Consider the following 18,476-nt stretch of genomic DNA (forward strand, 5'->3'; position numbering starts at 1 on the left):
AGTAAAGAACTGATGGTGGGAGTAGAGCATAACAATTGTGACAGTAATGATTCATGGTTAGATACTTGTTTAAGCGAAGAAGTAGTTCGGGAGAGACTACGCAAAATTAAGATTAATAAATCACCTGGTCCTGATGGACTTCACCCGAGGGTTCTTATGGATCTTAGTTCACAACTAGCACGACCCCTATACTTGATTTTCAATAGTTCAATTAGATCAGGCATGGTACCGAAGAATTGGCGTATAGCTGAGGTAGTGCCATTATTTAAAAAGGGATCCAAAAATCTTCCGGGATACTACAGACCAGTTAGTTTAACATCTATAGTGGGGAAAATATTGGAAGGAATTCTAAAGGACGTCATACAGTAGTATTTAAAGTCCACTAGGATTATTAGCAAGAACCAGCATGGGTTTGTGAGGGACAGGTCATGTCAGACTAACTTAATTAGCTTCTACGAGGAAGTGAGCAATAATCTTGATCAAGGAAATTCAGTGGATGTGGTCTTCCTAGATTTTGCAAAAACCTTCGATACAGTTCCTCACAGGAGACTGATGATCAAATTAAAGGAGATTGGCCTAGGAAAAACTATTTGCACATGGATAAGCAGCTGGTTGGATAGCAGGGTACAGCGAGTAGTGCTCAACGAGATGTCCTCAACCTGGTTCCCAGTAGTCAGCGGAATATCACAAGGGTCCGTACTTGGACCACTACTGTTCAACATATTTATCAATGACCTAGAAATAGGCCTGGAAAGCACAGTGTCAATCTTTGCAGATAATACTAAACTGTGTAAGGTAATTAATTCAGAATTGGATGTGGAGTCCTTGCAGAATGATCTATCTAAACTTGAACTCTGGTCGTCTAAATGGAAAATGAGGTTCAATACAGACAAATGCAAGGTTATGCATTTTGGGACTAAAAACAAACTTGCATCCTACATATTAAATGGGGAATGCCTAGGGGAAACAGAGTTGGAAAAAGATTTGGGGGTATTCATTGATAATAGGCTTAATAACCGTACACAATGTCAAAACGCAGTAAAGAAGGCAAGTAAGGTGGTAGCGTGCATGAAAAGGGGAATTGAGACAAGGGACTCGGCTGTAATCATGCCACTGTATAAGGCAGGGCTGGCCAAACCGGTCCTCGAGATCTACCAACAGTTCATGTTTTCCAGGCCTACTGGAGATCTTTAGAATTGTCAGTTAGGAATGAATGCAGCACATCTTAATTAGTAATGACTACACCTGTGCACCAGCTAGGTGGTCTGGAAAATGTGAACTGTTGGTAGATCTTGAGGACTAGTTTGGCCAGCCTTGGTATAAGGCATTGGTACGTCCGCACCTGGACTATTGTGTTCAGTTTTGGGCACCATTGTATAAAAAAAGACATCAGTGAACTTGAAAGTGTTCAAAGGCGAGCTACTAAATTGATTAAAGGCCTAGAAGGACTGGACTATAAGGAAAGACTTACTAGGCTGAAAATGTATATACTAGAAAAGAGGCGCCTAAGAGGAGATATTATTAATATCTTCAAATATGTAAAGGGACATCACAAAGAGTTATCAGAGGAATTATTTATTAAAAGAACACAGTTTAGGACACGTGGGCACTCGCTGCAACTGGAGGAAAGTTCCGAACGCAACGAAGGAAAGGGTTCTTCACTGTTAGGGCAATCAGGATGTGAAATTCCCTGCCAGGAAAGGTGGTAATGGCGGACTCTGTAATTGGATTTAAAAAAGGAATGGATAAATTTCTGAATGAAAAAGCTATCCAAGGTTATAATATTTAAAATATCAATGTGGCTAATCCGGGGGTAACATGAGTTATAGTAGCTAACTAGTCATAAAACATTATTTAGCAAGTATGTAGAATCATCACAACTTAAAACAGGTTGAACACGATGGGCAATTTGCCTCTATTCAACCTCAAATACTATGTTACTATGTTACTATGAATCTAAATTATAAAGACACAGGCAGGCCAGTCAATCACATGTAAGTTTGTTGGTAATATCTCTCAAAATATACGACCATGCATTTTTCTCATGAAATGCTCATTAAAGAGAATGGTGCTACCTATTTGTTTTTCCTGCAGGGTATATCTTTATAAATCTACAATGTATCTTAAAATCTTTGCTTGCTCTTAGTGTGCCATTAAAGTGTATCTTCAAGTGATTACTTGCTCATAGTTGCTGTCAAAGTTGTTACATACAAATATATATATATATATATATATATATATTTACACAAAGGTTTAATGAGGATTATTACGTCACATGCAGATATCATTTGTGCTTGAAAATTTCACAATTTGTAACAGGAGTAGGCCCGTTACAGGACTTACATATAATAAGGAGTTATTTTGTCACCTGAAACGTTGTCTGCGGGATGTACCTCTTAATCTGGCTTCACACGCACACACAAATAATTGATTACTATTATATTGTGATTAACGACCATGGGGTATATTTACAAAGATTCGTGTTTTGGCCGTTTTGAAGGGTGTTTGAACTCGAATGGTATCGGGTGCATTTTACTGCAACTTTTTGAATCCTGATACGATCATTCACTAAGCTGCCGAGTTTTACACAATCGTTTTTTCCGATGTCGATGTGATTCATAATATCAGGCAGTGTTTTACGAGAGTGATGAGTAAAACACTGCCTGACAAAACACAAGGAATCCCGGCCGGATCTGTGAGATCCATGCAGGGCTTCATTGTGTACCTTAAAAAGTTGATTAAAGTGTTTAAAAATCTGAAAAAAATTGCGTGGGGTCCCCCCTCCTAGGCACAACCAGCCTCGGGCTCTTTGAGCCGGGCCTGGTTGAAAAAATATGGGGGAAAAAAATGACAGGGGTTCCCCCATATTTAATCAACCAGCACCGGGCTCTGCGCCTGGTCCTGGTTCCAAAAATACGGGGGACAAAAAGCGTAGGGGTCCCCCATATTTCTGAAAACAGCACCGGGCTCCACTAGCTGGGGAGATAATGCCACAGCCCGGGGACACTTTGATATCGGTCCCTGCGGCCGTGCCATTAAAACCCCAACTAGTAACCCCTGGCCGGGGTACCCTGGAGGAGTGGGGACCCCTTCAATCAAGGGGTCTTCCCCTCCAGCCACCCAAGGGCCAGGGGTGAAGCCCGAGGCTGTCCCCCCCATCCAAGGGCGGCAGATGGGGGGCTGATAGCCTTGTATGAAATTGTGAATATTGTTTTTAGTAGCAGTACTACAAGTCCCAGCAAGCCTCCCCCTTACATAGGTAAGTATGTGTGTATGTTGGTGTGCATGTATGTAATAAAGTTGTACTGTCACGGTGTGTGTGTCCTGTTTTTATTGGGGTATTTTTTTAGTAGTAGTACTACAGGTACCAGCGGGCCCGGTTTTCTACCGCATGCTGGTACTTGTGGTTCTCCAAGTACCAGCTTGCAGGGGAGGCTTGCTGGGACTTGTAGTACTGCTACTAAAAACAATATTCACAATTTCACACAAGGCTATCAGCCCCCCATCCGCCGCCCTTGGAAGGGGGGGACAGCCTCGGGCTTCACCCCTGGCCCTTGGGTGGCTGGAGGGGGGGACCCCTTGATTGAAGGGGTCCCCACTCCTCCCCCCTTGATTGAAGGGGTCCCCACTCCTCCAGGGTACCCCGGCCAGGGGTGACTAGTTGGGGTTTTAATGGCACGGCCGCAGGGACCGATATCAAAGTGTCCCCGGGCTGTGGCATTATCTCCCCAGCTAGTGGAGCCCGGTGCTGGTTTCAAAAATACGGGGGACCCCTACGCTTTTTGTCCCCCGTATTTTTGGAACCAGGACCAGGCGCAGAGCCCGGTGCTGGTTGATTAAATATGGGGGAACCCCTGTCATTTTCCCCCCAATATTTTTTCAACCAGGACCGGCTCCAAGAGCCCGAGGCTGGTTATGCTTAGGAGGGGGGACCCCACGCAATTTTTTTTCCGATTTTACACTAAACAGACCCTTTCCCATAGATAACCATGCACAGACCTCACTGATCCGTACATGGTTATCCAAACTCGACTGGAAAAAGTAGGTCTATTTTTTTGCTGCTTTTTTTAATGAATCGAAAAAAAACAGACCCGCACTTGAGCACTCAGAAACTAACACCCCAATACGAATGAATAGTGAATGCCCGTATTCTATGAAATAACAGCCGCGTTTGACCGATGGTCTATTCATTCGTATTTCGGAACGTTGTCATTCAAACCATTACGAATAGACCAGACACTGCCAAGATTGGTGCTTAGTGAATTCCCGGATTGGGACTTAGAAAAAAAACCTCAAATCGGGCAAACTCGATTTTTTAGTAAATATTGGCCCATAAGTGTCAGATTTATGGGTACACCCTGAACTCATACAAGAGTACTTTTATAAAACCCACTTACATGTTGTCTGTGTTGTCTTGTTTTGTGTGGCATCATTTTGAATTTTAATACAAATAAATGCTACGTTTTAAACAGCTAGTCAGCAGCTAGTAAAAAATTAGGTACAGCATGTGAGTGACCCGCAAAGAGAGTACTCTTCTAGTGCTTCATTAGCTTATACTCTCATACTTTCAAGGGTGCACCTCCACAAAACAAAAATACTAATCATCAGTGGATAATCCTACCACCCCTCTTTAAAAATTCTCTTGGTTTGTTTAAGAGACCAGTGCTCCTGTTTTCCTCTATTTCCGCACACCCATATATCAAACCCTTCATCACCTTACGGTGTGCACACACAGTGCGATATGCACTTAACTTTTCTTACGATTTTGACTATATAGTCAAAAACGTAAGTAAGTTACTGCATATTGCACCATCTACACACAGCTTGCGATGCCGATGCGCGGTCCCACGGGATCGACATCACAAACAAAAATAGACTGTGCAGGCAAGTCAATTTTGACTATCTCGTGTAAAAGATAGTCAACATTGTGACTTAGCCAAAATCGGTATCGTAAGCAGTCATCTCTGCCGAATCTCACCGTGTGGTATGGACCTTTAGAAATGATTTGTTAGGATCAGCCATTCTATTCAATTTTGAGGAAACATTATATGCCAACTAATGTGGCATACATCACTGCCTTTGAATGACCCAACTTATGCCACTCCCACACAAACACCAACTGTCATGAACTGTTTTACCTCCCTTACTGCCTGACACAAGGAAACCCTGCCAGTGACTACAAGCTGCCAAATAATTCTTTAGAGCACGCAGAGTCAAAGCCTTTAAAGCGAGTTCTGCAATTCTGGCCTGATGGTCTGCCAGACAAAAACGTTACATGATAAAAACTAGCAAAGGGTGCTAACCCATTAAAAATTGGATAAAGTGCTCTCATTTTCAAAACCTGGGACATGGCCCACCTTAAAGTCAATGCTCCTATGCAGGCAAAATAGAACCTAATGCCTCAAAATCGTAAATCTGGAGTAGATGCCACCCTCTGGTTATTGATAGCCAGTGCAATGCCTAGGTTATCGCACCAAAATAACGATGCTCTGATTACTAAAATTAAGTGGTGAAAGCTCAATTGCCACTACAATCACTACAACTTCAAAAGCAGCATATTGGTGGTCAAATCTTTCTCCTGCCAAGAATCAGACAAACGCTCTGTACACCGTTTGCCAACAAAAAATGTCCCACAACCAATAAAACCTGATACATCTGTAAACAACTGCAACCAAATGTGAACATCATTAAAATCACACAAGAAAGCCAACAAAATGTAGAAATCTTCTTTTGATTGAAGATAAATGTGAACACCTGTAGTTGCTCTTTCTAATTGCCTGCAAAAAAATCCTCCCCATGGGCATTACATGAACAAAATTGAGAAGCCCCAACATTGACTATATTTGCTTCAGCAAAATTTTATGTGCACTTGCAAACAACTCAGGTTACATAGCTCACACACCTTTTCCACAGGCAAATGACAAAGGCTTAACAAAGTGTCAAGAGTTGTTGTTCTCTCCATTTCTACCTGGACAATGGGGAAATCAATTACAGTGAAAGTTCTGGGGGGTGAGTTGGCTGCAAGGGGTGAGTTGAACAAGTGAAACAATATACCAATAATAAGGAACAGGCAAAAGGAGAAATACATGAGAACAGAGAGGATAGAACAAAAGAAAAAGAGAGAAAGGGTAGAATAGTCCACAGAAAGAAAATCACAATGAAACAGTGTAACACTGAGTGACACTTAGCCAACCTAGTCCTGGGGAACATAACTGGAAAAATTAAGATGGACCCTCTTCCTGCCTATTTACAGTACATGTTGACACCTGACCAAACCCTATAAAACTTGATAGGCTGGCTAATATTGATAACTCCTACCAGTTGATCTATCCAATGATATTAACCCTTACACATCCTAAACCATTGATTACATAAAAAACCCAGGGCTTAGATATCCTAAAAACATAAGTTTTTAGAAACGTTATTTGAAGATCCATACATCAGATTACATCTTGTCATGTAGGGGGAAAATCTGAATGAGTTTACTGGGCTAAATGTATGTTTCATGCAACTTCAAGGACATATGACAATGACTTGTATGAGTTATATTCCTTTTATATTTTTCCTTTATTAATGTATATTTTTATATATAGTAAAATAAATCTTGATTGATATTATATTGTTCTACGGTCCATATACTTTTGGGTTGGTGCAATAGAGAATCAGTCTGGAAAAGTTCTGGTTTTGCCATACTTGTGTTTTTTCACTGGCAACTAAGAAGCTTTCTTTTGTGGGTATTTTAATGTAACCTGAGGTTGATGTGGGGCTATTAATATATTTTAGGGGCTAATGAAACATTGTTTTTGTCTATGAATATAATATAGTTGCTCTGGTCAATTGATATTGCACTGTAATGTTCCCTTAAGTAATTTATATTTAATTCAGTATTATGCTTTTGAAACCCATGCATGAATTAAGGGGAACATTGTATGAGAAGTGATAACAAGAGTAGGCTACATTAGGAATGCAGTTTGTTGTATTTCACATGCTTCTTCACAATTTCAATTTTATGGAAATATAAATAATTAATATTCTGTTCCGAGGAAGGGAATAACTATAATGATATTATAAGTAGATTCTCTTGACAAGTGATAATGCTCATTTACTAGTCTGATTATTTCCTGATAATCACGCTGTTCACTGCATAATCTGACAGTCTGTGAATAATCACACATCTGTGACATCACTCTCCTACATGAGCAGAAACAGCTTCAAATATGCAGCGTGCAGAATTTTGTTTGTATTCATTGTGTAGCAATTTAACATGATAAATACACAACTGCAGCAACTTTATATCAAATGCAGCCTTCATCGCATATTTATGTACTGTTGTTAGCATGTTTAAATATGCTAGAAATAGAGGCTCATCAGAGGCTCATCTCCCTCTATTGGACCATCTTAAAATCTCCACAAGCCTGAAGCATTAATGTGCCCTATTCATCTTCAACAGATATCCACCTCTCTGCATAAATATTTCTCCTCAGTTTGTACATTATCCTAATTTGAGGACCACATCTTAATCCATCCCCAGCAACAGCCATTGGTCAAGTAGCTCCAGCTGTTCTTTACACTCTGTGGCGATCACAATTTCAGAAAAATGCTGCCATCAAAAACATTCAAGGTAGAACAATATTGGTAAAAGTCTTGAACTTCTAATGACTTCCTCAAATATACTGCAATGTACAGTACAAAAGGGATTGATCCAGTGTGGCAAAGGGAATTATGTAAGAGTTTTCAAGATTAGTGGCATGATTTGGGCTAGCTAAACTGGCCATACACCTAAAGACTTATCTGGCTGTTTAGAAGGAAAATCTGGTAATGTATAGAAGCAAATGACAATTGACCAAGGCGGCTGCTGCAGAGTGTGGAGTGGAGCAGCGGTCAGGAAGGGAGCGGGGCCGACGGCAGAGGAGGCCGGGACATCGGGGGGGCTTGGCGACCAGAATTTGGTTTGGAGCGTCGAAAGAAACCTTGATGCGAGGGTCCTTACCTGTGGAGAAGTGAGTATGGTACGCAACATCTAACAGAGATTTATTACGCCATTATCACGACAAAGATACCTTTATGTGTGGATAAATACCCTATACACTGTGAGTGGGGTACGCATTGGATGTTAACATCTGTATCTGTTGTTGCTTGAAAGAAGTTTGGGACGTATTGCACCATGATCTTTCATTATTTTCTTTTTATGTCATCTTGAGCGACTACTGGAGACAGAGGTCCTCTCTTGAGGGAACATAATCTGAGGATCATAAAACAGGACTTTCCAATCTGCGGGATTGATTTGATCTTCATTTGGACTCTAAGTATCTATTGCTTATTGTCATATGAGAAACCACATTGAGCGCCATTTACCTGTTGATTTTACGTTATTGTACTTGCTATATAAGGGTTGAGTGGCCCTTTCATCCTCAGGTGGCTGCATAGATGTGTTTGCGCCTTGGGTAATTGATTATTTTTGTTTTCTGTTTAAATGACAATTGACCGTTTGCTCCAAAATGCCGGAAAACTTACAAAAACGGTCGTTCAGACAAATTGGTTAAATCAAATAAATTTAGCCAATTTGATTCACCATTTTTGTCTGTTTATCAGTGTTCGGGAGCAAATAGTCACTTGTCATTTGCTCCCATACATTACCAGATTTTCCTTCCAACCAGCCAAATTGGACAATAAATCTTTTAGTGTATGGCCAGTCCTAGTCACTAAATTTAAAGCAGCAATCAGTTACTGTATAAAGATATATGCCGTATACTGATTGCCGCTTTAAATTTACTGTAGCAAGTGAAGTTGCCGAAATCATGTTTTGTCATCTCGGAACCTATTACATTACTATCAGTTATCATTAAGCAGCACATTACATTGGATGTAGGTGAGATTACTCTTTACAAGTATTTTTCTTCAACATATGCCTATATGCGCTATATGGTCAACGTATTAGCTGTCTGTCTTTTTACTGTAGATCTATTAACCGGACACCATCATCTAGCAGCACTGTTACATAGTTAAAAATGTATGATTTTTCAGGTGTATACATTGCTCAAAAGATGTGTGCACAGACAAATTGTGTATCTTCCCATGTACAAGGGGCACCAGAACTTTTTCATGTTGTGGCCCCCTGCAAGATAAAATTTAATTTTTGCATATATATATATATATATATATATATATATAGGAATCCAATTCAGCCGGCACTCCAATACAGGGTATAAATGCCCCGGTGTCCTGTTCATAAAAACTTCATATTTGTCCAAAAAGAACGGCACTCAGGGACTATCATCATAGCAAAAACTTGTATTAAAGTCAGATCAAACGTAAACGTTTTCGGGGACTCAGCCCCTTCATCAGGATCACAGACAATAACAGTTGAATCAAACACAGACACACATTTAAATACCATTATTGTTACTCACCTTTCCACGTCCGTTCATCAGGACTCCCGGCGCCGGCCTGCTGCAGTGACGCGCTTCCTGTGAAGACAGGAACCGTTTCCATGGTGCCCGCTGGCTTGCGTTCAGCATGACCGGACTTCCTGCTTCAACCTCCAGCGCGTCCTGCGCATGCTCTGTCACCCGGAGCCTGTGAGGGAAAGAACAGGGGGAAACACTTATAGCAAAAAATATTGATAACAACAAAAAATATATTACCACAAACAGAAACATGTGAAAGACATAACAAAACATAAAAACAATATTGTAAATAATTCCCAAAATTCATGCAGATGGAATAAAGCACCTGTATCAATTCTCTAAGATCATAGAGTATTCCAATTAATTTTCTCGTTAAGCCCCATGGGGTAAATGGTGCCTAATCGCATAATCCACTGGGATTCTTTAATTAAAAGATTTTTAGATCTATTCCCACCCCGTAAAGATGCTGGAACATGATCTATGATGAAATATTTTAAAGAAGACAGAGAGTGGCCCTTCTCCCTGAAATGCTTTGCCACAGGTTGATCAATAAACCTCCCTTCCAGAGTGAGACGAATGGCGGAACGATGTGCCGACATTCGTTCACTAAATTTACGGATAGTCTGACCAATGTAGTACAACCCACAAGGGCAGACTATCACGTAAACAACGAATGAGGTGCTACAGGTGAGGACATGTCGAATCTCGTATATTTTATTGTTATGGGGATGTTTAAAAGATTTACATGCAATTAAATGACTACACGTTGCACAGTTAGCACACTTGTAGCACCCTGGCTTCTTACTATACACATTGGGGGGCCTAGATACCCCCAAACCAGTAATGTCTGTGTGTACAAGGCGATCTCGGAGATTACTACCCCTCCTAAATGTAGCCATAGGTCTAACTTTCCTGAAGACAGGTAGATCAGGGTCAGATCTCACCATAGGCCACAGTGCTTGAGTGGCTCTTCTTATAATGGGACTGGCCACTGTGTAGTCAGATACCATTGGAAGTACATCCTGCTTATCTTTCTCCCGCGGATGTAATAAATCAGTACGTGACATACCCAATACTTTGGATTTCTGTTCTAGAAGGATTTTCTTATCATAGCCTCTTTCAATGAATTTAACTATGAGGTTGTCAATTTGTCCTACTGTTTTATCAGAATCACTTGTTATTCTTGCAATCCTCATCATCTGAGACAGTGGGAGGCCCTGTTTTAAAGGTCAGGGTGATGGCTGGAAGCTTGCAAAAAGGTATTTCTGTTTGTGGCTTTGTGGTGCACCTCTGTCTCAAATTTACAGTTGTTTAACAAAACTTTAACATCTAGAAAAACAGCTTCAGTGAAGCTGTAAGTATATGTCAACCGAATTGGAGATTGTGCACCATTAATCACAGACAACATTTTTTCTAAATTATCTACACCCCCTGTCCACAACATAAACATGTCATCAATGTATCTGGTGTACCATAATACATTGTGACAAATGTTAGGATCCTCAAGGAATGTGACATCCTCAAAACTAAACATAAAAACATTAGCATATGAGGGGGCCACAGGCGACCCCATGGCACACCCCCGTAGTTGGAGGTAATAATTACCGTCAAACAAAAAATAGTTTCATCGTAATGTCAATTCCAAGAGGGTCAAAAAAAGATCATGATCAAACTCTTTAGCATCAAGAAAAGAATTAAGGAACTGGCGCATTGCACACAATCCCCCATCATGGGGAATAGAAGTATACAAACTTGAGACATCCATACATACCATAAGAGTTCCTGGAGCAACTCCATCAAATTTAGAGAGCTCTAACAGAAATGATGTCGTATCTTTAAGAAACAACTGTTTTTTGGACAATAGAGGTTGTAAAATACAATCTAACAATTGAGCAACCGGTTGGTACAAAGACTCACGGGCTGAAAGGATAGGACGACCAGGTGGTTTCGCCCTATCCTTATGCACCTTAGGGAGGGTATACAGAACGGGGATCTTCGGATGTTGTACCACCAATTTGTTATAAACCTTAGAGGAAATCAACTGGTCATCACATGCTTTTTTAAGGATGCTTTTTAATTCTAATTGATATTGCTCAATGGGATCTTTTGGTAATTTTAAGTAAACCTGTTTGTCAGATAATTGTGACAAAATTTCTGCTCTATAGTCACCAATATCTTGAATGTCGATTGCCCCGCCCTTATCGGCGGGCCTGATTACAATATCGTCATATTTAGCAAGATCTTGTAATGCCTGAGTCTCATCTCTACACAAATTGTGCCGAATTGCGCCTGGTGCTGTTGTATATCTGGAAACGGCACCATCAAGAAATCGTCCAAAAGTCTTTAATGACGCATTATTGGAGACTGGATCATATTTAGAGCTAGAAGATAGTTTCAGAAAAGGGTCCAAAATAGTGGTCACCGATGTTTCTTGTTGATGTTGATAATGTTCTTTAAGACGTAGGTTCCTTGAGAACTTATGAGCATCTCTCTTCCAGCTGAATTCATTGTATTTGTTGGTGGGCACAAAACTCAAACCTTTATTTAACACTTGAATTTCCAGGGGTTTCAACGATCTTTGAGACAAATTGAAAATTAAGTCTTCTTGGTCTCTTGGTTTTTTCTTCCCCCTCTGGTTTTGGCCCCCCCTGCGGGTGGGAGGATGGCTTGCGGATCCATACCATTCCTGAGACCTCTGCCTAAAGGGACACTTGCTGTACGGGAGGTGTCATCAGACTCAGAGACAATGAAGTCGCTATCACTATTTGATGTCTGATATTCCTTCCGAGAACCAGGATTACGTTTTTGCCAAGGGCGTCTCTTATACGCATTTCTGCGACTTTGGTTTCCATTATCGCCTCCCGATAGCCATTTGTATACGTGATTGTCATCGTAGTCACCGTCCACAGTACGTTTCTTCTGTTTCTTGAATTTAATTAAAAAAATTTTATATTCATTATGTTGTATCTCAAGCTTGTTCAGCCAATCCTGGCTGGATTCTACCTCTAAAGTGTGCAAATGATCTTTCTCAAAATTGGCTATTTTCTGTTTGGTGATTTGTAATTCTCTGTTGGATTCCTCTATGACAGACACCATAAGATCAAATGAACACTTGTTCAAAATAGCGATCCATTTGGCCACAAACTCAGGGTTATTGCGGCCGATAGTGGGCACGTTGTGTACCCTAAAACCTCTAGGGATTTTATGCTTGCGATAATATTCAGATAATGATATCCCATGTAATAAATAGTCTGTCTCGCGGCGTTTCAGCTTCAGTAGCTGTTGATATAAATCCTCTGAGTTAACTACTGGATCACTGGTGATCATTTCATCATTAAAGAGAATGGTCTCAATTTGTGCTGCAGTATAACTAAAAGTGGCTCCTTGTGGTGGTGCAGATATATTACAGCACCCATGCATTTCTGTGGTAGATGCAGATGATTCCATCATGCTTGGAATCAGAAAATGCAGAAATAGTATATATTGATAATTAATAGTCCCACATCCACTGCAGCAACAGACCAATGCAAGTCATAGAATACTCCAAGTAATGGGCATAATGGCATACACCCCAGACAAGTGATTTAAAAACAATAACAATGTCCCAAAAAAGTCTGTGTGAATAATAAAAGGATAAATACACTGGTGCCATGCAACTGGTGCAAACCTGCACATAGATAGGAATCCTATTCAGCCGGCACTCCAATACAGGGCATAAATGCCCCGGTGTCCTGTTCATAAAAACTTCATATTTGTCCAAAAAGAACGGCATTCAGGGACTATCATCATAGCAAAAACTTGTATTAAAGTCAGATCAAACGTAAACGTTTTCGGGGACTCAGCCCCTTCGTCAGGATCACAGACAATAACAGTTGAATCAAACACAGACACACAATTAAATACCATTATAGTTACTCACCTGTCCACGTCCGTTCATCAGGACTCCCGGCGCCGGCCTGCTGCAGTGACGCGCTTCCTGTGAAGACAGGAACCGTTTCCATGGTGCCTGCTGGCTTGCGTTCAGCATGACTGGACTTCCTGCTTCAACCTCCAGCGCGTCCTGCGCATGCTCTGTCTCCCGGAGCCTGTGAGGGAAAGAACAGGGGGAAACACTTATAGCAAAAAATATTGATAACAACAAAAAATATATTACCACAAACAGAAACATGTGAAAGACATAACAAAACATAAAAACAATAGTGTAAATAATTCCCAAAATTCATGCAGATGGAATAAAGCGCCTGTATCAATTCTCTAAGATCATAGAGTATTCCAATTAATTTTCTCTTTAAGCCCCATGGGGTAAATGGTGCCTAATCGCATAATCCACTGGGATTCTTTAATTAAAAGATTTTTAGATCTATTCCCACCCCCTAAAGATGCTGGAACATGATCTATGATGAATTATTTAAAAGAAGACAGATATATATATATATATATACACATACAAACATATACACACACACACATACATTACAATTCCAAAACCCGGCACTCACCTAGGGCAGTGTCACGCGATAGTTGTAGTTTACTGGTGTGCCATTCCAGGGTGTTTAACTCATCTATACAGTAGAACAGACGAGGCGGCACTCCCAGATTCAACGGTGGAAAAAGAATTTTAGTCGTGTAACAACATTTCAGGGATTTTCACCCCATCATCATCAACCTGATGATGGGGTGAAAATCCCCGAAACTTTGTTACATGACTAAAAGTCTTTTTCCGCCATTTGAATCTGCGAGTGCCGCCTCGTCTGTTCTGCTGTGTGTGTGTGTGTGTGTGTGTGTGTATATATATATATATATAGATATATATATATGTGTAAATAGTATTTGTATTTGGCACTCATGAAATAAACATCACAGTCAGTTTGCCCGGTGCCCTCTAAATCAACTTTTCAGGTTGAAAATATAAGCACAATGAAGCGGCACTCCAGGACTTAATTCAAATAAACGGGTCCAGTCTCCCGATTTTGATGTGCAACGTTTCGGTTTTATTCACAAACCTTCGTCAGGCATATACATACAACAGAACAAGTCTTACCTATAAAACAAATGAAATCACCAGGTGCAGTGCAGTCCAGGAAGCCCCAGAGTTAGACTTCCAGCTGATGTCATGCAGCATGGACTAATTACGTAACAAGAGAGTGTTAACCCTTCACCACACTACAGACATGGAAATGAATGAATGACGTTTAATATTCAAACGATACTTTGTAAATACAATGATCATCCACAGGATAAAATGCAACACGTTATATCAAAGATTATATACGAGTATGGCAATCGGGGCGATTATACAACACCACATCACAATTGACTTAAATGGTTAACCAGGGGGAATCAATTAGATCAATTAATGAAAACAACATGTAGAGATGAAGAAAATCATCACAGAAAACTGCTGTGAGAAAGTGTTTCATTTAACCCCTTAGGTGTTACAGTGTTGAGCTTGTCAATCCACTGTGCTTCCCTTCGTAGCAAGAGCCTAGATCTGTCACTACGTCTCCTGCTTTCCGGGACCATGTCTATCATTTTGTATTTTAATGAAGACAAAGTGTGTCCTCGTAACTTAAAATGTTTAGAAACAGGTTGTTCGGCTGGTTTGCCTTCAAGCGCGGATTTAATAGCGCTCCTGTGTTGGGCCATGAGTACTTTAAACATGCATGTGGTCTTCCCTATGTAGTATAATCCACAGGGGCAAATGATACAATACACCACATAGCGTGAGGTACATGTGAAACAATGTTGCACTTTGATTCATTTGCAAGAGTGCGGATGTACTATAGTGTCTCCTGTTTCTAGGTATGTGCAAGTGGTACACCCTAAACATTTATAATTACCCGTTTTTTTGGTAAGAAAATGTTGGGGTGCCTGGGATTCAAAATCAGAAATGTCACTGTGCACAATTATGTCACGAATACTACGTCCTCGTTTATAACAAGGCATTATCCGTTTCTTGGATAAAGATGGTAGGTCAGGGTCAGTTTGAACAATAGGCCAAATACCCTTCGCCTTTGACATTAATCTAGTACTGGCAGTTGTATACTGATTCACATAAATCATAGTATTTGTTATGCGGCTCTGACTAGAAATGTCTGGTTCTTTAACCTTCGGCGCTGTGAGCGCCTTTTTCCTAGCACTGGTCAGTGCATTGTTGGAATATCCCCTTTCTAGGAACTTAGTGGTCATAATATCAAGCTGTTTACATTCATCATCAAAATTACTACAGATGCGACATACTCTCAAGAACTGAGAGTACGGTAGACCCTTTTTAAGTGGAGCAGGATGATGGCTTGAAGCTAATAATAAATTGTTACAGTCAGTAGGCTTAGTGTAAAGAGAGGTACTTAACACCTCACCATCTCGACTCACAAGTACATCAAGAAAATGTATATCTTTCTCTTGAATATCAAAAGTGAATTTGATATTGTTATCTTGGGTATTAATGTCAGCCATCATGCTCAAAAACTCACACCTCGTGCCTCGCCAAAGGAGGAACACGTCATCTATGTACCTGGTGTCGAAAATGATTTTGCTTGCATATTCAGGTTTACCAAAGAACAGATCATGTTCAACTTTGAACATAAAGGCATTGGCATAGGCCGGTGCGACCGGAGACCCCATGGCACAGCCAAGAGTTTGTAAGTAATATTCCTTGTTGAATAGGAAGTAGTTACGTGTGAGAACCAGTTGTAGTAATTTCACAAACAGAGATTTATCTGGACCATTGTACAGTGTATTGTTGCTATTCAAGCTCTCAACAGCTGTAATACCTCGGCTGTGTGGAATGTTAGTGTATAAACTTACAACATCAGCTGTACACAACCATGTCTCTGAAGTAATAGGGTCAAGATTACACAGTTTACACAAAAAAGTTGACGTGTCCTTCAAATATGTCTGCTCACTCTGAATCACTGGTTACAGGTAATGGTCTAAGTATCTTGCTACCTGGTAAAATATGGAATTACGAGCAGAAACAATTGGACGTCCCGGAGGCTTTGTCCGGTTTTTGTGCAGTTTGGGCACGGTATATAGCACAGGGATTGTTGGTTCAGGGATCCTTAATGCCTCCATAGTTGAGGCATCAATGATTCCCTCATCAACTGCATACCTCAAACAGTCATTCAGTTCATGTTTATATAAATCAGTAGGATCTCTGTCCAATTTCTGATAAACGGCTGTATCTGATAGCTGTGCATAAGCCTCAGCAAGATTGTCTTGTAAGTCCTGTACAACTATCCCTCCACCTTTATCAGCCGGACGGATAGTGATATCAGTTCTTGTAGAGAGTGACTTCAATGCAGAACGTTCAGCTGCAGAAAGGTTGTTAATCTTACCTCCGACATCAATAGTTGTGGACTCGATTTCTTTCGTCATGGTGCGTGAAAAGGCGCGAATTGTGGAATTCAGGTATAAAGGGTCAAAGTTAGATTTAGTCCGAACGGGACATGTAGATGTGGTGTCCTCAGTTGCTTTTGGTAAAGTATCCTTTTTGTCAAAGTATTCACTAAGGCGTAACTGTCTGCTGAAGCGGGCTAGGTCAATCTTGCTGTCAAATTGCCGGTGAGTGTTTGTAGGGACTAAGCTGAGACCTCGTCGTAACACTGCAGTCTCCGAAGGTGTAAGAGGACTAGAGGATAAATTAAAGATTATTTCTTTGTCTTTGAATTCTTTGCGCCTCTGCCTTTCACACTGGCGGCCTTGTCTGGTTCTTCTTCTATTGGTGCTCCTCTCTGAGCCCTGGTCTTGACAGGGATGTGCTTTGATCTCACTGCTGCACGTGCTCCTTCAGACTCGCTTTGGAAACTAGCACTAGAATTTTCTGAATCTTGGGAGGATTTTTTCTGATTCCTAGCGTATCGTGGGCGGAATTGTTTCTGACCCCGTTGTGATGTTTATTTCATGAGTGCCGAATACAAATACTATTTATATACTTAGGTGTGTGCATGCACTCCTATCATTAAGGCACCAGACACCGTGATTCTGCGAACACCAGCGCGTGTTCTAAGTCGGGACATTTGCTTTTAAACATTCATGTCCTGTAAGAGGACTTTTATACGGACAATTGGTTTTGATGCTCTAGCGCCCTTCGGACTATATTTCTGTATGTATATATATATATATATATATATATACATACATACATACATACACACACACACACACACACACACACACACATATACATACACACATACATAGAGCAACATTTCAGTGCCTCATCATGGTTTATGGTGTGATCTTATAAGCATCATCGGGTCGCGTATGTGGTCCCGCTTCTGGGGATGGCGTTGACGTGGTGTATGAATTCACAAGTTTATAAGGTGCGATTTTGTACTTTGCTCTTTTATCCCGGTGACAGTGCCAGGACAATAAAGACACTGAAAAATTTTCCATTAATCATGCCACTGGAGTAAAGTTTGTTCAAGTGTAGGCACCTGGCCGAGCATACTGTTGCCTGGGAGAGCTGTACCCAATTTGATTATGCTGTGGACCTACTGTGCATATACAGACAGTAGACAGCATGTGTGTAAGCTGCTATTATCAGTAAATGATCCAGAGGATTAATTGAGAGCTCGCTCCCATTTGAGGTTGTGCATGGACAGTAAAGAAACCTGGCTCTTCCCTCTTACAGAGTATATTTTCAGCTGAACCCAGTGGGAAATGTAGGGTTTGGGTGGTTGGTGGGTGCTGCACAGAGGAGTGTCATGGTGAGTTGCAGTTTGGGTCCAAGGTGGGGAAAGAGAAGGGACCAATTGGGAGCTGAGGGTTAAGAGGAGAGGAAGAAACATATGAAGTGGGAGGTGAAAAGAGCGCAGGGCTGGTAGGGTCACACCAAAGTAGCTAACCATGCACTATAGGGGTCAGAGCTAGGTGCAGGGGGAGGGGTAAAGGGTTCAGACAGCATGCAGAGAAGGGCTGTGGGGAGGCAGGAAGTGGAGCAGCCGGAAAGGGGGTTATCTACAGACACACAGCCTGAGGTACTGTATCTCTAGATGGCGCCCCGCGACCCAGTCCATTAAAAGGCGTATCTTAAATGTTTGGGGGGGGGGGGTGCAGAGTGCTCTC

The sequence above is a fragment of the Pseudophryne corroboree genome, chromosome 5, assembly GCF_028390025.1.
Source record: "Pseudophryne corroboree isolate aPseCor3 chromosome 5, aPseCor3.hap2, whole genome shotgun sequence".
NCBI classification, from domain to species: domain Eukaryota; kingdom Metazoa; phylum Chordata; class Amphibia; order Anura; family Myobatrachidae; genus Pseudophryne; species Pseudophryne corroboree.